Source organism: Rhinolophus sinicus, chromosome 14, assembly GCF_057876585.1.
Source record: "Rhinolophus sinicus isolate RSI-liver-muscle chromosome 14, RSI-T2T, whole genome shotgun sequence".
Taxonomy (NCBI): domain Eukaryota; kingdom Metazoa; phylum Chordata; class Mammalia; order Chiroptera; family Rhinolophidae; genus Rhinolophus; species Rhinolophus sinicus.
Genome location: NC_142514.1, coordinates 187,857,210 through 187,880,213, shown reverse-complemented (window position 1 = coordinate 187,880,213; position 23,004 = coordinate 187,857,210). Strand labels below are relative to the sequence as shown.

The 23,004-nt window shown below is 46.2% G+C and overlaps 1 pseudogene across 1 annotated transcript in view; it reads left to right on the top strand.

Moving 5' to 3' along the window:
* LOC109436288 (uncharacterized) overlaps positions 1-23,004 on the top strand; it is a 72,649-nt pseudogene that overhangs the window by 2,388 nt on the left and 47,257 nt on the right. Inside the window, exon 2 of the transcript XR_002136079.3 lies at positions 1,285-1,445. The product of XR_002136079.3 is annotated as an uncharacterized LOC109436288 (transcript). The remainder of the gene's footprint in view (positions 1-1,284; positions 1,446-23,004) is intronic.

Genomic DNA, 23,004 nt, shown 5'->3' with positions numbered 1-23,004 from the left:
TTGTTCTTCAGTTCCCCTCCTGGCTTCAGGCCGCTCCCTCGGCCCCCAGCAGAGCTCGGCCGCCTGGGTTCCTGGTCTGATCGGGTGGGCCCTGAGCTTCACGCCCCAAGACCGGGTCAGCTCTGCGGGAGGACCAGCATCTCTTCTCTGCACAGGTGTGGAGCGGCAGGGGCGGCCTGGCAAGTGGGCTGCGGTAGTCCGAGAGGTCGGCCGCGCGAGGAAGGAACACCGCGCAGGGGTTAGTTTCCCAGCGGGGCCTGGCCTTCCGCAGTGGCCGCCGTGCCAGGCGGGGCAAGGTCCAAGCCCAGCTGTCCGCGCGCCCTGGTTTCCTCGAGGAGATCATGGCTACGGGGGTCCTCTGGTGGAGCGGGACCCCGCGCGGGGTCAGGGAGGCGCGGAGGCCGCGTCCGGGGTCGAGTCCGGCGCCGCCAGATCTCCCCGCTTGCGGGACCGGCAGCCCCCCCGGAGAGACCTGCGCTTCCCGTCGGGCAGTTTGGCAGGTCGGAGCCCAGAGGTCCCGGCGGTGGCGGTCCGTGTGCGCCCTCTGCCGCCCGCCCACAACCGCGGGGAGGACGCCCAGGGCGGGCGTTTTTTAAAGCGTCCTTGCCATGGAAAAGAAGAGCGGGTTGGCTTTTTCTTGTTGCTTTGCAATTTTGTGTTTCCACCAGTGACATATAGTTAACATTTATCCATGGTATTCCATGTCCCACTGCCTGACTTTTTAAAAAAATCAAGCCATAGTTAATACAAAGCATATCCCAGGTGAAAGAATAGATGGTTCCGACAAGTGTATGCATCCATGCCGTCACCACCTGTAAGAGGACTTAGCACATTTCTGTCACCCCAGAGAGTTCCCTCGGGAGCCTTTCCAGCCAACTGTCCCCTCACCTTCTGATCTATCACCATCAGTAATGTTGCCTATTCTTGAACTTCGTAGAAATGGGAACGTGCAGTGTGCATTCTTTGGTGTCTGACTTTTTTTTTCTCTCAAGGAAATGCTTTTGCGATTCCCACCGCTCGATGAGAAATGTCTGTATTTTATGGATGCGTGATGGTATTTGAACCAACGCTCCATTATATGTTAGATTATTCCCATATTCCAGCTATTAAGAACAGTACCATGAGCTGCATCCTTCAATATGCTTTTCATCACACATTTCAGATGATTTGTTCCTGGTTTATTACAATATTTAAAAACTTACAAATAAACACAGGGAACAACCTAACAAATGCGCTCCCAGACCTCACAATGTCAGCGTGTTTTCCGTTTTTGCTTCCAATTAGGAAGACAACAGCTGGAATCCAGGAGCGTTCCCCACCCTCGCCCCACTGTCCAGAGGCAGCATGGCCGGCATCTTCCTGGTTCTGTCTTTCTTGATTTACCGCATGTCTGGGTCCCACGTACAACAGAGACTATTCCCTTGGGTGCTTTTAACTAGTGACACGTAAGTATTGCAATGCAACCATTCTCCCTCCCATTGCTTTTTGTCACTTTCCAGTCTGTTTATGTGAGGGCACGTGAGCGTGGTTCCCTCATTTCAGCTGCTCTGTAGGTTTCCATTGTATGAACAGACCATGTGCCCTTCTTCTAGCCAGGGACATCCAGCTTGTTTGCAAATTGTTCTACACACAGCAGTGCTGCGATAAATGCCCTAGCCAACTTCTCCAGCACCATGGCTCTCAGCCGGTCCCTGGGTCGCTGAGCCAGACGGTATTCTAACAAGTCCAGGAGAGGTGCATGCACATTCAAGTTTTTCTTTTCCATTTTCTGCATCACTTTAAGTTTTACAATTATTATGTAGTAAAATTGACTTTTTTGGTGACGTTGTTATTGTGGTAAGATATGCATAACATAAAGGTTATCATTTTCAGCATTTTAAGCGCTGTTGTGTGGCCATCACCACCATCATCTTCAGAACTCTTTCCATCACCCAAACTAACACTCTGCTCCCGTCCCCCTCCCCCATCCCAGGCATCACCACTGCTTGCTGTCTCTGTGAATCTGATTATTCTAGGGACCTCATAGAAGTGGAAACACACAGGCTTTGTCCTGTTGGGACAGGCTCATTTCCCTGAGCACTGTGTCCTCCAGGTCCATCCATTTCACTCTTTTTAAATGACTGAATAATATTCCATTGTATGGATAGACCACATTTGTGTACCCATTCTAACGGGTACTAATGGACGCTGGGGCTGCTTCCACCTCTTGGCTGCCGTTAATAATGTTGCTATGAATATTGGTGTACGAGTTTCATTTTGAGACCCTGTTTTCACTTCTTTTCAGCATGTACCCAGAAGTGGGACTGCTGGGTCATGTGAAAATTTTGCTTAACTTCTGGGGACCCACCAATCTTTTTCACAGTGGTGGCACCATTTTACATTCCCACCCGATTTCTAGACATCCCTGGCACATCGACCCTTTTGAATTGTAACACGTGTAGTTCTGCGAATTTTTACACATGTAGATTCATGCACAAGCACTGTAATCAGGCCACACCAGCTATGTCACCCAGGAATCTCCCTGATGCCCTCCTCCTGCCGCCCCTTGGTAACCACTGCTCATCACCACGGTTTTTCCTCAGAGGACATCCCGGGGCTGAGTTTGAGGCTCCGATCGCCTTTGAGGTTCATCCAAGGCTGCTGCCGGCATTCACAGTCCACTCCTTTCCCTGCTGAGAAGCATCCGATGTTTAAACTAGGCTTAAACCAGTTTACCCAGCCACTGGCTGAAGGGTATTTGGGATGTTTTCAGTGTTTGGAGACTGAATGAAACCACTATAAACAATCCCATGCACGTTTCTGTATGCACGCAAGTTTTCATTTCTCTAGGTTCATGTGATAGATTAAGTTTAACTTTACAAGAATCTGCTGGATTGTGCTGAGGTGTTTTTTTTTTAAATCATGAATGTGTGTTGAATTTTATGAGATGCTTTTTCTCCATCTAACGAGGTGATCATACGATTTTCCTCCTTTATTCTGTAAGCTGATCAATTACATTGCTTACATTTTGAATGTTAAGTCGATCTTTCATTCTTGGTCATGATATGTATTCCTTTCATACAACTGAATTTTGTTTGCTGATACACTGTTAGGTTTTTACATATGTTCATGAGATAGTCTGGCATGTAACGTTTCTTTCTTGTTATGTCTTTATCTAGATTTCGTACTAGTGTATGCTAACCTCATGAAATAGATTGGGAAGCTTTACCTTTTTCCTATTCTTGGAAAGAGTTTGTGGAAGATTTGTGTGTTCGTTTCCCATTGGTGCTGTAAAAGGTTGCCGCACATTTAGTGGATTAAAACAATAGAAATTCAGTGCCTTAAAGTTCTGAAGGTCAAAATGCAAAATATGTGTCACAGGCTAAAGTCAAGTTGTCAGCAGAGGTGTGTTCCTTCTGGAAGCCGTTGTTGCCTCTGGCAGCTTCTAGAGGCTGGCTGCGTTTCTTGGCTCCTGGCCCCTTCCTCCACCTTCAAAGTGCATCACTCACCCTGTGCTTCTGTCATCACAGCTCCTCCTCTGACTCTGACGGTCTCGCCTCCCTCTTATAAGGACCCTTGTGATTACAATGGGCCCACCTGGGTAACCTGGATAATCCAGGACCATGTCCGCATTTCAAGGTCCCTAACTAAAATCACACCTGCAAATTCTCTTTTCCGATGTAAGGTGCTATATTGGCTTTGTAACCAAGGATTAGGATGTAGTCAAGGGTTAGGTTGTGGACGTCTCTGGAAACCTCTGGGTGTCCACATTCTGCCCACCACAGTTGGCACGATATGTCTGGAAGGATTAACCTTTTTTTAAAAGGTTTTATTGGGAAAGGGAACAAGACTTTATTGGGGAACAGTGTGCACTTCCAGGACTGTTTTCCAAGTTGTTGTCCTTTCAATCTTAGTTGTGGAGGGCGCCGTTCAGCTTCAAGTTGTTGTCCTTTCAGTCTTAGTTGTGGAGGGCGCAGCTCAACTCCAGGTCCAGTTGCCATTGCTAGTTGCAGGGGGCGCAGCCCACCATCCCTTGTGGGAGTTGAACCGGCAACCTTGTGGTTGAGAGGATGCGCTCCAACCAACAGAGCCATCCAGGAGCTCAGCAGCAGCTCAGCTCAAGGTGCCGTGTTCAATTTTAGTTGCAGGGGGCGCTGCCCACCATCCCTTGCGGGACTCGAGGAATTGAACGGGCAACATGTGGTTGAGAGCCCACTGGCCCATGTGGGAATCGAACCGGCAGCCTTCCGAGTTAGGAGCACGGAGCTCTAACCGCCTGAGCCACCAGGCCAGCCCAAGGATTAACCTTTTTTTTAAAAAAAATTTTACTGGGGAACAGCGTGTTTCTCCAGGGCCCATCAGCCCCAAGTCGTTGGACTTCAGTCTAGTTGTGGAGGGCGCAGCTCAGCTCCAAGTCCAGTCGCTATTTTCAACTCTTTAGTTGCAGGGGGCACAGCCCACCATCCCATGTGGGAATCGAACCAGCAACCCTGTTGTTAAGAGCTCTCGCTCTAACCAGCTGAGCCATCCCTCTAGAAGGATTCCCTCTTGAAAACATTGCCTTCTGCTTCCTTTGTGGGAAGGTTTTCAATTACAGCTCAGTTTCCTTCATGGATTAGGGCTTTTCACACCTTCTGTTTCTTCTCGTGCCAGCTGTGGTACAGTTGTGTTTTTCAAGAAATTTGTTTCATCTAAATTTTCGAATTATTCACGGAAATTTATTCTCATACCTAGTGATTATGTTTTTATTTCGCGTAGGATATTTCATTGTTATTATTCACAATTTATCTTTTTCTTTTTTTACACCAGTATTGCTAGTGGCTTGTAAATTTTATTAATCCTCACAAAGAACAAACACTTGACTTTGTTCATTTTCTCTACTTTACATCTGATTTCAATGTCAGTGATTTATGCTCCTCCTTTGTAATTTCCTTTCTTCTGCTTTATTCAGATTTAATTTGTTTTTCTTTTTCCAGCTCTTGAGATAGAAGTGTAGGTAGTTGATTTTCACCTGTTCTCCTTTTCTAATATGTGTATTTGGAGCTATAGATTTTTCTCTAAGCTCTGCTTTAGCGGTATCCGTTGGGTTTTAAGGCCACATTTACACTATAAGGCAGACCGAAATATCTTCTCATTTCCGCTGTGATGTCTTAGACTCATGGGTGATTTTGAAGTCCATGACTTTGTTTTCAAACCACTCGAGAATTAAAGACAAGAAAACTTTCTCTTGTTGAGTGCTAGTTTGATTCCTGTCTGTCAGAGGGAATACTCCATAAGATTTCAGTGTACAGTCGTTAAGGAGCCCAGGCTGGTTAATTCTGTTGCTCAGACCTTCCATCTCCTCATTGATTTGCTGCATCTCCTGATTACAGTAGTTAGATGTATTAAAGCAGGAAGATTTATTCAAGTTCCCAGTTATATTTGCGTGTTCGTGTATTTATTCTTTTAGTTTTGTCAGCGTATGCTTTATAGATTGTCAAGCTCTGTCGCTGGGCACACAGGAACTTAGGATGGTTTTCTCCCTGGTGGATTGACTCTGGCATCATGAAATACTCTTATCTTCAGCAACAGTTGTGTCCTAAAATCTACATTGTCTGGTGTCGATAAAGCTACACCAGCTTTTTATAAAATTAGTGTTTGCCTGAGATAGCTTTTTGTTAATATAAATTTTATTGGGGAATATTAGGGAACAGTGTGTTTCTCCAGGGCCCATCAGCTCCAAGTTGTTGTCCTTCAATCTAGTTGTGGAGGGCGCAGCTCAGCTCCAAGTCCAGTCGCCCTTTTCCATCTTAGTTGCAGGGGGCGCAGCCCACCATCCCATGCGGGAATTGAACGGACAACCTTGTTATTGAGAGCTCGTGCTCTAACCAACTGAGCCATCTGGCCGCCCCTCCGGAAGCTCAGCGGTAGCTCATTGTCCTCAATCTAGTTCGTCCCATAGCTTCCGTCATCTCTGTTTCAAAGCCAGCTATTGATTGGTGCAGCCACTATGGAAGGCAGTGTGGAGGTTCCTCAAAAAATTAAGAGTAGAATTACCAGGGGCCGGCCCGGTGGCTCAGGTGGCTGGAGCTCCGTGCTCCCAACTCCGAAGGCTGCCGGTTCAGTTCCCACATGGGCCAGTGGACTTTCAACCACAAGGTTGTCAGTTCAATTCCTTGACTCCTGCAAGGGATGGTGGGCTCTGCCCCCCGCAACTAGCAATGGCAACTGGACCGGGAGCTGAGCTGCGCCCTCCACAACTAAGACTGAAAGGACAACAACTTGACTTGGAAAACAGTCCTGGAAGTACACACTGTTCCCCAATAAAGTCCCGTTCCCTTTCCCCAATAAAATCTTTTTTAAAAAAAGAAGAATAGAATTACCATATGACCTATCAATCCCTTTCTTGGGTATCTACCCAAAAAATCTGAAAACATTTACCTGTAGAGATACATGTGCTCCAATGTTCATTGCAGCTTTATTTACGGTGGCTAAGACATGGAAACAACCAAAGTATCCTTGAATACATGAATGGATAAAGAAGTTATGGTATATATACACAATGGAATACTATTCTGCCATTAGAAAAGATGAAATAGTACCATTTGTGACAACATGGATGGATCTTGAGATTGTTATACTGAGCGAAATACGTCAGGCAGAAAAAGTCGAGAAACATATGATTTCACTGATATGTGGTATATAAAACTGAAAACAATAAAAGAACAGGACAAACAAATGAAGAAAAAAAAACTCATAGACACAGACAATAGTTTAGGGGTTACCAGAGGGTAAGGGGCGTGGGGGGTCATAGATGAGGGTAAGGGGGATCAAATATATGGTGATGGAAGGAGAACTGACTCTGGGTGGTGAGCACACAATGTGATATGTAGATGATGTGTTACAGAAGTGAACACCTGAAATCTATGAAACTTTACTACTAATTGTCACCCTAATAAACTTTAATTAAAAAAAAAAGAAAAGAAAAAAAAGCCAGCTGTCATATGTATGCCATGTGTTTGTGTCAAAGGGCTAGAGATGGTCTCCTTGATGTCTGCTGGCAGGGGCACCTGGCCCCCTTCCTTGTGCAGGTAGGGCGGGAAGCTAGACACTGCAGTCCAGTTAGAGCCTGGCCGGGGCTTGGCTCAGCACCTGGTGACTCTTTCTTTCAGGTATGGCTTTCATGGCACTTTGGTTAGGAGCCTGGCTGGCCTCTGTCTGCTCAGCTCTGACAGGCCATGGGAAATCCAGTTTTCCCTCTCAAATATTTGAAGCTTAACTGTTTAGTTTTCAGCTCAGGAAGCTTCAAAATTCGGAAAATGTCTCAAGGGGCGGATACACCTTGAGTCAGAGGCAGACACCTTTTCTCTAGAAGGACATTGTACAATAAGTGTCACCATGAGGGGACCAGAGAGTTCCCGTTGCCTGTGGAAGCCTCAGCTCTAGCTGAGAGACCTTCTTCCGAGCCTCAGACGTCAGCAAATGCCCCAGCTCTCTGCACCAGTCCTGACCACCAACAGCTCTGCTGGTTTTCCTTTCCTTGTGGGCTAAGCCTGATGACCTGCCTGCACCCAGAATGGTCTAATTCCCCAAAGGAAGACAATACATCAGTTGGTTCTCACTTCACTCCAGGAAAGCATTCCCTGTCTCTGGATACCCTTCCTCCTCTGGCCCTTATGGCTTCTACAGTTCTCCAATGTCATGTCTGTATACGAGGTCGGACAATTAAGTTCACAAACTCATCCTAGAAAAAGTGCTACAGACCTCATTGCTGAATATCACTACGGTCACCTTTGAAGGACTCCCCTTGGGAAGCTATGCACCAATGCCAGCACCTAGTCCACCCTTCAAAGCAATTCTGGAACTCTTTTTCTGGAATGGCCATCAGCGCTGTCATCATATTACCCTTGATGTCCTGAAGGTCATCAAAATGTCTTCCTTTCAGTATTTCCTTTATCTTCAGGTAAAGAAAGAAGTCATTGGGGGCCAGATCAGGTGAGTAGGGAGGGCGTTCCAATATAGTTATTTGTTTACTGGCTAAAAACTCCCTCACAGGCAGTGCCCTGCGAGCTGGTGCATTGTCGTGATGCAAGAGCCATGAATTGTTGGCGAAAAGTTCAGGTCGTCTAACTTTTTCATACAGCCTTTTCAGCACTTCCAAATGTTAAACTTGGTTAACTGTTTGTTCAGTTGGTACAAATTCATAGTGAATAATCCCTCTGATATCAAAAAAGGTTAGCAACAGTGTTGCAACAGGTTTGCAAGCTTAATTGTCAGACCTTCGTATAGTCCACTTTTTATTAAAAACCGTGCTAAAATACGCACAACATAAGACTAGTGTCTTTCAGCCTATGGCTTTGCGATTAACTTGGCCTTTTCCACTTGCTGCAGAGGGATCCCTGACCTTCTGTAAACAGATCCCACCCCCGTCACAGGCAGGAACGTGGCTCCCTTACTTTTGTCAGGAAACGCCACCTCAGACCCGTGGGTCCGAGCTCAGGAGTGTGGGTGGGTCCTGTTGTGGCTCCGAGGCAGTCATCAGCGGGCGACAGACAAGGTTGATGACACTGCACGGCCACCAAGAGGGTAGGATAGGGTTTATTAGTCACATAAGGAACTTCTGGGTGGCAGAGCAGGTGCCCAAACTGGTCTGGAATGGCTGAGTGAAGGGAGGGGACTGCGCTTAGGAATTCATCGTGCTTAGGAATTGGGTCTGGGTCTAGGGTTTCTGTACAGGCTGGGGCTTCATGGTTTCTGTTTCCTCTCCAGCGACAATGGGCTTTCTCATTGGCTCAGCCAGTTGTGGGGTCAAAAGAAGGAGTGAAGCCTGAGAAGTGTCAGTGGTCCGACAGCAAAGCTGCAGCCTGGCTCGCTGTTCCACTTTCCCTCCCGTGCCTCATTACATCAGCAATTGGGGCTGCTGTGCTCATTCACTGAGGTGCCAGGTCCCAGAGGAGGCACCTGGAGATGATTTCGTCTTGGTCTGGCTGCTCCCAGAAAGACAGTGGAGCCCTGCCTGCCTCAGCTCAGCCCTGAGCCAGGAATGGGTGTCTGCCAGACAGACCCACCGGTCATTATAACAAGTCCCTCTCAGATGGCTGCTTTCCCGCTCACAGAGCATTTCCTACGAGGAAGGCGCTGTCAGCAACCCACCTTACAGGTGTGCACACCGCGTGATTTGCTCAAGGCTGCTTAGCTAGTCGGCCATACAGAGCACGCACAGGGTGTTTGGGACACGAAGAGCCAACCAGTGTGAGCGGGAAGCTCGGACAGGTGGACTGTTGGCAGGTCCAGGAATTGCGCGTAGTCAAAGTGTTATTCCAACGCCCCTGCCCCCCGCCCCTTGGAGGAAAATAAACAGGTAAATACAGCAACACAGTGATGGGGTTCTGAGGCGAGCGGCTTTATTAGATGCTTAAGGAACAGAGACCAACGAGGACTGCAGCCCGATCAGAACGTAGGGAAGCCTGTGCCGTGTGGCTCTGATGTCCTCAGTGGGGAAGGTACCAGGTGGGCAGGGCACCGGGATGGGTGGTGCTGCAGGGGGTGGGGGAGGCCTCCAGCTGCTGGGGGATGGGCCACGGGAGTGGGAGTGGGAGTGGTGCTTGGACACAAATGCCCACCCCTTTCTTGTGGGAGATCAAAGAGAAACGTTCACACTTGGCAAGGGGATGGGAAATAGGGCTGGGGGGTTGGGCAGGGAGAAGGAAAGTCAGGCTCAGGGGCTCCCAGGAAAGGCAGATGATGGCTGTATTGGAACCCATGACTCTAGGCCGGATGGCACTGACTTTGGGAAGAGTTCCAGCAACACCAAAAAATCAGATCTTGCACTGGCAGCAAATGGGGGCACAGCAGCTGGACTGGCAGCAGCAGGGTTTGCAGCAGCTGGACTGGCAGCAAATGGGGACACAGCAGCTGGACTGGCAGCCGCCACAGGAACCACAGGAGCCACAGCCCCCCTTGCAGCCCCCACACGACCCACAGCCCCCTTTGCCACAGCTGGAGCAGGGACAGGCTGGCACACAGCAGCACACGGGCACACAGCAGCTGGAGCCACAACCCCCCTGGCAGCCCCCACAGGAGCCACAGCCCCCCTTGCAGCCCCCACAGGAGCCACAGCCCCCCTTGCAGCCCCCACAGGAGCCACAGCCCCCCTTGCAGCCCCCACAGGAGCCACAGCCCCCCTTGCAGCCCCCACACGACCCACAGCCCCCTTTGCAACAGCTGGAGCAGGGACAGACTGGCACACAGCAGCACATGGGCACACAGCAGCCGGAGCCACAGCCCCCGGAACAGCCACAGCAGCTCATGGTTCTGGTGGGTGAGGGTGGAGCAGGTCAGAGGAGCAGGTAGAGAGGGAGGGGTTCAGGTGCGGCGGCTCCTGGGTCCGGGGCCTTTATAGCCCTGCCCGGTCAGGTGAGACGCTGGGCACATGGTCACTTCCTGTTTTGGTTCCTGTTTGTGCCAAGTGCAGGACCTCATTCTCCTGTTTTCCCAGGGCTTAGGCCCTGGTGTAAGGCCCATGCGCCATTACCTGCTATGGCTGCTCACAGGGACCCAGTCCCTTGCTGAACCTGAGCTTAGACTTGAGGGAAACCCCCACCCCAAGGGTTCAGCCCATTCCGATTAACTACAGCATCTCACCTGATTAAAAAATGGTGTATTTTAGCTGTACAGAGGGTATAGATAATAATATAGCAAATGAACATGTAAAAACACCCAAGTTATGAAGAAGATTGCAAAAATAGATGCAGGCCCTTCACACATCTTTCCATGTTGTCCCCTCCGCGCTGTAGCTGACTCCTGAGTTTGGAATTTACCACTCCCAGGAGGTGGTTGCAGTCTTAGTAAGTACCTGTGTCCTTTAAACAGCATTGTGCATGCTCTAAACTTCATGTAATTGGTCACGCACTGGTATATTTCTGCTGAAAAGTGCTTTTGAAAACAATCGGTGTTGGAGATTTGTCTAGGTGATCTGTACGGCTCTAGTTTACTGGTTTTCTCTGATGCTAAAGGTATAGACATTGACGTATCCATCTACCTGCTGGTGGACAGTGTGTTTCCTTTTTGTTGCTATTTCAAAGTCTGCGGGAATTTTCTCTGGGAAGGCCCTCCTGTCCAGTGGGGTGGGCAGCTGGCTGTTGCGCCCCTCCCTGAGCGGGCACTGCCCAGTTGTCCCCCAGCAATGTAGGAGAGTTCCTGTTTCTTCGCACCACAGCCAGACTCTCTGCGCTTCCTGGGCTTGTATGTCTATTTCCTTCGCCACGTTAGGAATGTTTTCAGTCATTATTTCTTCAAATAGGTTCTCAATCCCTTGCTCCCTCTCTTCTCCTTCTGGTACCCCTATGATGCAAATGCTGTCAGGCTTGGTGTGTCCCAAAGGGCTCTTAAACTCTCCTCATTTTGGGGGGGATTCTTTTTTCTCGTTGCTGTTTCGATCAGGTGTTGTCTGTTACCTCGTCTTCCAAATTGCTGATTCAATCCTGTGCTTCATCTAGTCTGCTGGTGATTCCTTCTAGTGCATTCTTCACATCTGTCTGGTGCTTTTTTATGGTGTCTATGTCTTTGTTGGAGTTCTCACTGAGTTCCTTGAGCATCACTTAACAAAATTGGATTATTTTTATTGATTTCTGAAGTTCTTAGAATTTTCAGGGTTCTAATCAGTAATATGCAACTATCTTTTTCTGGTCTATGGCTTTTAAAATTTTGTGGTACTTTTTGTTTTTCTGCTGGTGGTTTCTGGTGTAGCAGGTTTAAAATTTGGGTGTAGGGAAATGTATTCATCTTGTTCTTTAGAGTTTATTTTTGTTTCTTATTCAGAAAATCCTTCCCTCCCGCAAGTCCTTAGTCATATAGCACCCTCTATATGCTTTTTTAAGTTTGGAAGTTTAGAGTTAAAAAATACTTACTTGGAATTCAATTGTGTGTATTTTCTGAAGTAGGGATTCCATTTACTTGTTTTTTCCCAAGTAAATGACTGACTGCCTGGTATCACTGGTCCCCCGCAACCTGCAGTGTCATCTCTGTCACAGCGAGTTCAGGTCCTGCCCAGTTCCCAGTCCCCCACTGTCCATCTCCTCTTCGAATACCCCTGTATGAACTTCCTGCTACCTGGCCAGCAAAACTGACAGCCCCCGTATGAGGCCACCCACCGGCCTTCGTTCTTCTGTCTTCATCAGAGGCAGCTTTTTCAGGTTCCTGCAGTGACCTTGTCAGGGTTTCTGTTGTACTTGCCCTGAACTCACAGATTAATCTGAGGGACAATTGACATGTTTAAGACTTCGAATATTCTGATCCATGAATGTCATGTTTCCCAATTTATTTAGAAGGTCTTTAAATATTTTGAATAGAGTTTCAATGTTTTTCCTCCATAAAGATCTCGCATTTGTCAGTCATTGTTACCTACCTTTTTTTGGGGGGGAGGGGACAAGGGTTGCTCTTGTAAATGGTGTCTTTTAAAGTTACATTTTCTAGCTGTTGATTGATTTTGTGTACTGATCCTGTTCTCAGCAACAAGATTCTTTTTTTTTTTAAATTAAAGTTTATTGGGGTGACAACTGTTAGTAGAGTTACACAGATTTCAGGTGTACAATTCTGTATTACATCATCTATAAATCCCATTGTGTGTTCACCACCCAGAGTCAGTTCTCCTTCCATCACCATATATTTGGTCTCCCTTACCCTCATCTCCCACCCCCCACCCCCCTTACCCTCATCTACCACCCCTCTCCCCCTTTACCTTCTCCCCCTTTAGTGGTAACCACTAAACTATTGTCTGTGTCTGAGTTTTTGTTTCTCATTTGTTTGTCTTGTTCTTTTGTTGTTTTTGGTTTATATACCACATATCAGTGAAATCATATGGTTCTCTGCTTTTTCTGTCTGACTTATTTCGCTTAGAATGATAATTTCAAGATCTAACCATGTTGTCACGAATGGTCCTATTTCATCTTTTCTTACCGCCGAATAGTATTCCATTGTGTATATATACCACAACTTCTTTATCCATTCATCTATCGAAGGACATTTTGGTTGTTTCCATGTCTTGGCCACTGTAAATAAAGCTGCAATGAACATTGGAGCACATGTGTCTTTATGTATAAATGTTTTCAGATTTTTTGGGTAGGTACCCAGGAGAGGGATTGCTGGGTCATATGGCAATTCTATTCGTAATGTTTTGAGCAACCTCCACACCGCCTTCCATAACGGCTGCACCAGTCTGCATTCCCACCAACAGTGTATGAGGGTTCCTTTTTCTCCACAGCCTCTCCAACACTTGTTACTATTTGTCTTGTTGATGACAGCCGTTCTAACTGGGGTGAGGTGACATCTCATTGTGGTTTTGATTTGCATTCCTCTGATGATTAGTGATGTTGAGCATTTTTTCATATGTCTATTTGCCATTTGTATGTCCTCTTTGGAAAAAATGACTCTTCAGGTCCTCTGCCCATTTTTCAATTGGGTTGTTTGTTTTTTTGTTGTTGAGTTGCATGACTTCCTTGTATATTTTGGATATTAGCCCCTTATTGGAGGCACTGTTTGCAAAAATCTTCTCCCATTCAGTTGGTTGCCCCTTTATTTTGTCGATGGTTTCTTTTGCTGTGCAGAAGCTTTTAAGTTTCATATAGTCCCATTCATTTATTTTAGCTTTTACTTCCCTTGCCTTTGGAGTCAAATTCATAAAATGCTCTTTGAACCTAAGGTCCATAAGTTTAGTACCTATGTTTTCTTCTATGCAGTTTATTGTTTCAGGTCTTATGCTTAAGTCTTTGATCCATTTTGAATTAATTTTGGTACATGGTGACAGATAGCAGTCCAGTTTCATTCTTTTGCACGTGGCTTTCCAATTCTCCCAGTACCATTTATTGAAGAGGCTGTCTTTCCTCCATTGTATGTTTTTTGCTTCTTTGTCAAAAATTATCTGTCCATATTTATGTGGTTTTATTTCTGTGCTCTCAATTCTATTCCACTGGTCTATGTGTCTGTTTTTCTGCCAATCCCCTGCCGTTTTGATTATTGTAGCCCTGTAGTACAAGCCAAAGTCAGGAAGTGTGATACCGCCAGAATTATTCTCTTTTCTTAAGATTGCTTTGGCTATTCAGGGTCTTTTGTGGTTCCAAACAAATCTGATGGTTTTTTGTTCTATTTCTTTAAAAAATGCCATTGGGATTTTGATGGGGATTGCATTAAATCTGTATATTGCTTTGGGTAATATGGCCCAAGATTCTATTTTTAATTCCAATAATTTACCTGTAGATGCTTCTCGGCTTCCCGTTGACACTCATATTTTTAGAGAATTGTTATTCCTTTTTAATCTTTATTACTTTTATTTCTTTTTACAGTTTACTGTACTGGTCAGGACAATGTTTTATAGCCCAGCGGACAACCTTGTCTGATTCCTGATTTTAAAGGTACTGCTTCTAACATTTTACCATTAGGTGAAATGCTTCTTGTAAACTTTTGGTAGAAAAAAAATGTTTGTTGAGAATTTTTGTCAGATTAAGGGAGGTCCATATTACTCCTAATTTGCCAATAATTTTTCCTTTGTCTGCAGTGAGTGTTGGGCTTTGTTGAATGCCTTTCTGCAGCCATCGAAGTGATCAGATAGGTTTCTCCTTTGGTTACTATGACGGATTGAAAACCGTGAATGTCCTTGCATTCCTGGGCATTATCCCAGCTTGCACAAGCTATGGTTATTATTGGATTGGCTTTGTGAATATACGTCTGGATTAATAATAAAAGTGCCCAGTGGTTTTCATTTCCTCCAGCCCCCACTCTTTTGGTATCAAGCTGACACTAGCGTCACTCCGTGAGATGGGCATGTGTCCTCACTTCCTAGTTACTGGAAATACGGCTGTATATGTTAGGAACTATTCATTCCTCGGCCACTTGGTGGAACCTGTTTGTGACGTCATCTAGGTCTCGCAGTATGGGGAGGGGGAAGAAGTTTCACTCATGGGATTTACAGGGCAGTTGCCTCCCTAGTCCGTTTTCTGTTTTTTCTTGATGAGATGACGTTTGATCCAAGTTTTCCAAGTTTACTGGCATATGCTTTTTCACAATAGCCACTTATTTTTAATAACTGCTGGTCGGTAGTTATATGCCACTTCCATTCCTGCTTTGGTTCCTCCTGCCCTTCCTCCTTCCTTTTTTCTCTGATTAGTTTTGTTAGATGTTGATTTTTTATTTTTATTATTTTTTTTTTTTTGCTTTTCAAAGACCAGCTTTTGGTTTCGTTGACCCTCTTCCTTCTATGTTTTAAAATTGGTTGTATTTATTTTTGAGCTCACTTTTCTGTATTTCCTTCTACTTTATTATTTTTCTCTCTCTCTTTTTTTTTTTTTACTTCCTTCCTGTGGATATTTTGCTCATTAATCTCCAGTCTTTCTTTTTCAGGCATAAGTATTTAGGGCTAAACTTTATTTTAAAGAAAGGCTTCAGTTAGAAAGCTCAAGTATTTGGTATATAGTCTTTTTATTACTAGTCAATTCTATTTTCTAATTTCTCTTTGATTGTGCCTTTGACCCGTGAGTTATCTAGAAATGGTTAAAACTTTCCAGATGAAAGTTTCATGGGTGCTATGGATGCTGTTTTGATTGATCTCTGACAGGGGTGCAGAGCTCAGGGCAGAGGGTCTGGCTGTCTCATCTTTATTGAGACGCCCCACCCCCATCCCTGGCAGCTGGCCCATGGGAATGTAAATGGCCCACACGTGTTTAGGAACCTGTGTGGTCGTCAGTTTCCACGAATCCTTCCACCAATCGATGGTGCTGGGGAAGGTTTGTGTTCTCACTCACTTTTTGTTTGCTTGACTATCAGTTGCTAAAAGAAATACATTGAAAGCTCGCACTGTGATCCTGGAGTTTTAAATGTCTTCTTGTAATTCTTCCAGTTTGTACTTTTTCAATAGAATTTGAGACTCTGTTAATGGGAACACACCGATTCAGAATGGCTAGTCGTCCTGGCTAAGTCCACCTGTAGCCGATTTCTGCCTCCTTCCCTCTGGTCACACCTGCTGGCCTGGGCTGTGCTGTGCGATGCTAGCTGGTTCCCTTGGTGATTTCCTGGCTGATGTCTCTTTCCATCCAATTCTTTCATCCTTTTGGTGTGCTTCTATTTTACGGTTGTTTCTTGTGACTAGTGTAGAGCTGCTTTAAAAACTCCCGTATTTTGGGGTTTCTGCACCTTAATTTATGAGCTGGATCCATGTAGACTGGTATGATTTCTAATACGTTTACATTTGTTCCCACTAGCGATTTTAATGCATCCCTTCCTTCTCTTATATGGGGTTTTTATGATTGTTTCTATTTTTTTTTGTCTTGACCTATTTAGAAGTTATGTACTAGGGTCCCTGCTTTAGTGACAACCCTACACATTCACACATGTTTTAAACAAGACACTGTCTAAATGTAATGAACGTCTCCCCCCACCCCCCATAATGCCAGGAACTTAGGCTACAGGGCCCTGCTCTTCCTCTTCCAGGTCGTGTGTTGGTGTTTCGGTATCTTAGCTCCATTTTGTCTCTCTGTCCCATCTTGGTCGTTATGGTTTATTTATACAGCACCCAGTGTCTGGGTAAGTTTCCGAGCTAGGGGAGACCTTCTGTAAGCAGAAGCTGCCACATCAGCTCACCCCTCTGCTTTTCGGCTTCCTCCTTGATTTTGACCTTGGGAAATGCCTCTTACATATTTCGCTGTGAGAATCTAGAAGGCTTACGCTGGTGGCTGAGTGGAGAGTAAGTTGGAAGAGAAGGGAGTTGGTGCTGGCCATTGTGCGGCAGGCTCGGGTTCGGGGTGGGGTGGCACTGGCCGTTGGTCCATTTCTTACCTGCCCCCTCCAGGTGGTGGGAGGCCGAGCAGGGCAGAGCTGCAGCGGGAGCCTGGGGTTGTCCTAAGGGAGTCCAGAACCCTCACCCCAACAGAAGTTTTCGTGCTGACCAGAGGGGGTTTTGAAGGAGCAGCGGCTCAGAGCAGGTTGTGCTGAGAACCAAGCTCCAACACTGGATTTTCAAAAATGAGGGAAAGTGAAGGAATGTGGAGAACACGGGCCACTGGTCAGGCCTGGACGAGGGCTTGGTGGCTCAGTGGGTCCGGGTGCTGAAGGCAATTCCGGTCCCGGAGGGGCTGGCAGGTCAGAGGACCTGTATCTGTGGTAGTGGCGCATAGAAAACTGAGAGCGTAGAAAGCCTCCTTTCCCAGACAAAGCCTAACAAAAGCTTGTGGCAAACACGACACTCAATGGAGAAACTTCAGAAATACTCTCTTTATGGCTGGCAACAGGACAAGGTGGCCACGTGCAACATTGGCCGGGGCGGGGAGAGAGAAAAACATTCCGTTTTGCAGACAGCATGCTAATGTGTATTAGGAACCTCAGAAAGCCAACAGGAAACACAGTAAAATGAACCTTTTCAAGGTTTCCATCAACAAACAAAACTAGAGCATCCGTCTTCACCATAAATAGAAAATCTAGTGGAAAATAAGGTGTTATTTAAAATAGCAATAAAACCTTATTATCTAAGAATTAATCTGTAAATTAATCTGTTTTTATGATTCTTTCTTTTCTTTTTCCTCTATGGTGAAAAATGTAAAAATCTTTTTTTTTTTTTTTTTAAGAGCTTAAAAAAGAACTGGATGAATGGAGGAATATACCATGTTCTTGGGTAGAAAGGCTTAAATTTAGAAAACATTAGTTTTCCCCATCCTAATCTATTTATTCAGTGATATTCCAGTTGAAACCCCAGAAGGATTTAATTTTGGAGTTTCTCCCATATGATTTAAAATTTATGTGTAAAGTTCATGATTAGCAGACAATTATGAGTAATAAGCAAAGGGGATCACGGCCAAATACCGGGCATAATAAAGTCTTAGCTATTAAGCGTTTGCTACTAGTGCAGGAACGGGTAAATAGGGGAAGGGGCAGAGAAGGAGCCCAGCAGAGACCTGAGTCTTCGGGAGCTTGAATATTTAATAAATTGAAGAGGAAAGATGGCTCACTCTATCCAGAAAATGTAAATTAGGTGCCTGCCTCACACCCCCGGAAATCCAGATGGATTATGGTCTAGAAATCTGTGTAAAAGTGAAAGGAAAAGATGAACTACTCCAAGGTAGTGTCGGAGGTCATGCTCATTATTTTGGGGGTAAAATAATTCTTCACAAGGATCCCAGAGCATAAACGATGGGCAAAGGGATTTAATCACATCAGAATTACAGAATTGCAGAATTCTTCTGCTCAGTGGAGGTTACTGCGAAACATTAAAAGATGGTTTTGGGTGAAGATTTTTGCCGTGTTCGTGGCCCTGAAAGGGTTAATGCCCAGGCTGTCCTGGGACCTCCTGCAAATCAACCAGAAAGGAACAGGAGACCCAAAGGAGACGCGTCAGAGAGGAGGACGAGGCCACCACAAGTGGGGACACAGGGCTCATCCGTCACCTTTATTTTATTATTATTTTATTATTATTATTATTATTATTATTATTATTTATTTTTTTTTTTTTAAAGGAGGGTGCAGCTCACAGTGGCCCATGCGGGGACCAAACCGGCAACCTTGGTATTATTAGCACCACGCTCTAGCCAACTGAGCTAAGACCGCCATCACTTTTAATTTTAATCATTGTAAAGAAAAGTAACAGAAAACTCTTGCTGTTCTGTGGAAAAACCACCGAGCGGTGCTTAGTACTGAGTATACACGCACCCCATGACATGGGGACCCCCGGGTCTGTACGCGGGGACTCACTCACACAGATCAAGGAAGAAGGGTATTCACTGTGCTGTTTTGTGAGGCAGCAAAGAGCTCCCAAAGGGTGACGGTGCTCACAATGTGGGGTACGGATTCAGTGAAACACTCTTTAGCGGCCAGAAAGAATGTGTTTTCCTGTGGCAACACAGATACTAAATCTCGAAAACACCAGATTCCTGAAAACGTGAGACAGAGCTTTCTAACCATCTAACCATCGTTCTTTCAGGCAGCTCGGCTCGTTCGCAGGGGCTGTATCCTCGGAGCTCTTTTGTTTCTTCATTTCTAACCATTTGGGAAACTGCTCGCTGCCTTCCTGTTACCGGTTTCTAGCTTGTTTCCACGGTGGAGACACAACACGCTCTCATGGCTCCAGTCCTTTGCGATTTGTCAGGGCTTATGGCCAGCTTTTAAGTTCTGTAAATGCTCTCTGTGTGCTTGGAAAGAATGTGAATTCTATCGTTGGTGCTGCAATACTGTATATAAGTCGTTTTGGGTCCATTTGTTAATTCTGAGGGTCAGGTACCCCACATGTGCCCTGATATTTTTTTTGTCTGCTTGTGCATATAAATTGCTGAGATAGGAATATTAAAATTTTCCAGTGATTGTGGTTCTGTCCTTTTCACTCTGTAGTTTGCCAAAATGTGCTTTACTTTTTAAAACTACTTCATTATGTATCTACAGATTTTAAATAGTTAGGGTTCATAGTCTATTGAAGTGATACTCTGGTAATTTTTTGGCCTTTATTTCTATGTTGCATAGTATTAATATAGCTTTCTTCGCATGTTGTGTCTTTTTCCATCCTTTCAGTTTTAACTTTTCTATTTTTTAACCTTTCTGTGTCCTTATGTTTAAACATGGCTTGTGGATTTGCATGTATTTGGATTTTTAAAAATCTAGCTTAGGAATCTTTGTATTTAAATTGGCCCATTTGGCCCATTTACTTTTAATGTAATTTCTGACAAATCTGGGTTAAATCCACCATCATATCTTGTATTTAATGTTGCATCATCTGGTCTGAATCTTTTTTCTCTCTTTCCTTACATTCCTTTGGGTCTATTAGTGCCTTTTCCTTATTCTCTGTCCTTCCTGTAATCGTGTGACTGTCACACACAGCTTCGGTTTTCTTTTTTAAAGGACTCTTATATGTTGGGTCTTTTGCCTATTTTCAGTATTTATCACTTTCTCTTGAATCCTTTCTGTCTCCTTCTTCCTTTCGTTTGGCTTTTAAAATTTGTTTTGCTCACATGTTCTCGTGTTCCTTCCCTTTTAGTCGCTACTCCTCAAATGATTTTTCTTCTGTCTCTAGTTGTCCCTTGACTGCTGTCACCTCATTTCTCAAGTCATCTATTTCTGGCTCATGCTGTTCATTTATGCTCTGTGTGCGTTCTTCCTATTGTTTAGCAGCTTGTTTTGGAAGAGTGGGCTGCATTTTGGTCTGTTCCAGGGCCATACCGAGCGTGATGACTTACCCAGGGCGTTTGCACCCACTCCCCACTGGAGGCAGGAAGGCCCCACAGTTTCAGGTGCTGAACTCAAAATGGTGCCATGCTTTCCAGTGAGTCCTTGTTGGTCCCTTTGAGGTCCCCCGTCCTCAGGTGCGTCAAATGTCACTTTGCTTTCTCTTGCACAGATCTGGTACCATGGAGGACTTATGACTCTCAGAAATCCATATTTGGGGCTCGTCTGGTTTGGTTATGAAGTTCAACCATGAATTTTGGGTCCTACCTAGTTGCTTTGTCTGTTTTTATGTGCGGATACAGGAATATACAACAACCATGCTTCCACTCCTGCTACCATTCTAGAATTCCCCTATTTGAATTTTTGACCAAAATACTGTAAACAATATTTTCTTCCAACATCATCAAACAAACAATGTCTCCTAGTAAGGTGAGCCCTCTGGCATACTTTCCATTCCCTCTCTTCACCTCCTAAATGTGCTTGAAAGATCTAAAATTTAATTTCTAGATGATTTTGGTTCCCCATCTGCTTTTGTCATGTCTCTTTTATCTCTTTTGTCATGTTTCTTAAAAATTGCAATCGCTTTCTCTACCCTATTACCAACAGTTCCTTGGATTTCTCTGTATGTTTCGTTGGAATCCATTGCTCACCAGTGTTGCTGGCTTTTGTATTTTCTTCTATTTTTCATTCCATGTTCGTTTGGCTAGAGGACTTCCTCAAATAACTTTTGTCTGCTCCTCCCCAGAAATGGTGTCATTTCTAAAACCTCACCTAAGTGACCTGCTCTGAGAACAGTCCCATGGCGTGTCCACGTGGAATGGTTTCTGTTCCTCACGGATTCTCCCAAATGTGCCTCGGGGACCTTGCTTTTCCTGTAGGGACATTGGTTGCCATGGTCCTGTGAGCAGTGCCACAACTCTTGACTCTAACTTCTAAAATGCTAACTTTGTATTTGAATCAAAGGTGGGTTGTGGCTTAACGGGAAGGGGAGTCCTGGTGTTTTACTCCTTGGGGTCTCTTCAAGGACCAGCATTCCTGTACTGAGACCTGGGACGACAGTGGGAGGAGGTCGGCTGTTGTCCCTCACTTAACTGGGTGCTCACGCCAAGTCCTTGCTCAGATGGCTGCCCTCCGGGGCCTCCCATGGCGGCCCCCCAGTGCCCACTTCTCCCTAGCTGTCCTCTTATCCTGAAGGCAGACGGGGCGATGACATTTGGTGGTCACTGGAAGACAGAAGTCAATGCATGGGTCTTTGTGACTGTGCCAGGCATTCTGGCATAGCTGTCCAGCAGAGGAGATGGATGGCAAGGCACGTTGATTTACCAGGAAGTTACTGATTCGTCACCACATAGGAATGAGGGGAGAAGAGAGAATTGTACCAAGTATACAGTGCTCTTCTTGAGACAGGAGTTTTATTAAAGGGAAATTTAGTTGTTATTTTAAACACATGAACTTGGAGGCAACAGGAAGAAACTCTTTTGGGGGAGGCTGGTCACGGAAGAAGGATGCAGAGGGTGGGATCCAGGGTCCCCGTGGCTGAGAAGCCAGGTTACAACAGCCCTCGGTCATCACTCACAAACACGCACCTGGCTTTGTGGGGTCCGACCTCGCCTGTCAGCCCGCCCAGGGGGAGGGCAGAGAATGAACCACTCATGAGTCAGAAGAACTGATGGCAGCAGCCAGCTGTCACCTGCCTCTAAGCAGAGGCACCTCCAGGGACCAGGACACAGGCTGCTCCTGAGTGAGGAGGGTAAGAAGGTCGGGGTCTGAGCCATGGAGGGGGACGTGTGCATGAATGACGAGAGCAAGGTCCTGGTGCCTCCGAGAGAACTGGAAGAAGCAGATTCAGGAATCCATGAGAATATGGGTCTCGCCAAACACGAGAGACCGAAGGCCTGTGCCAGAGCCTCAGATCTTGCACTGGCAGCAAACAGGAGCACAGCAGCTGGAGCAGCAGCAGGGTTTGCAGCAGCTGGACTGGCAGCAGCAGGGTTTGCAGCAGCTGGACTGGCAGCAGCAGGGTTTGCAGCAGCTGGACTGGCAGCAAATGGGGACACAGCAGCTGGACTGGCAACAACCACAGGAGCCACAGCTTCCCTGGCAGCCACCACATGACCCACAGCCCCCCTTACAGCCCCCACAGGAGCCACAGCCCCCCTTGCAGCCCCCACAGGAGCCACAGCCCCCCTTGCAGCCCCCACAGGAGCCACAGCCCCCCTTGCAGCCCCCACAGGAGCCGCAGCCCCCACACGACCCACAGCCCCCCTTGCAGCCCCCACAGGAGCCACAGCCCCCTTTGCAACAGCTGGAGCAGGGACAGGCTGGCACATAGCAGCACACGGGCACACAGCAGCCGGAGCCACAGCCCCCGGAACAGCCACAGCAGCTCATGGTTCTGGTGGGTGAGGGTGGAGCAGGTCAGAGGAGCAGGTTGAGAGGGAGGGGTTCAGATGTGGTGGCTCCTGGGCCCGGGGCCTTTATAGCCCTGCCTGGTCAGGTGAGATGCTAGGTGCATGGTCCTTCCTGGTTCCTCCTGAGAGGATTTTTACAAGCCCCATGTTTTCTCTCCCGCTGGCTCAGGTGAGCACTGTACTTTTGTTTCCTAAATTTGTCCTCTTCCCCTTTGTTTCGGTCTCTATAATTAGAACCTCGGCTTCCAGACTGCCTGTATTTCTCCGGGAGCCCCAGGGTGCTGGTCACCTGCCCTCTGCTGACCACAGGTGACCTGCGGGTGACAGGGTCCAACTAGGTGCACTCCCCGTCGCTGTGTTGTCCTCTCCCTGACAATACTAACCTTGCATATTTAGGTTTTAAAAGTCACCCATGGTCTTTACTGGAAACAATCAAAATCTAAAG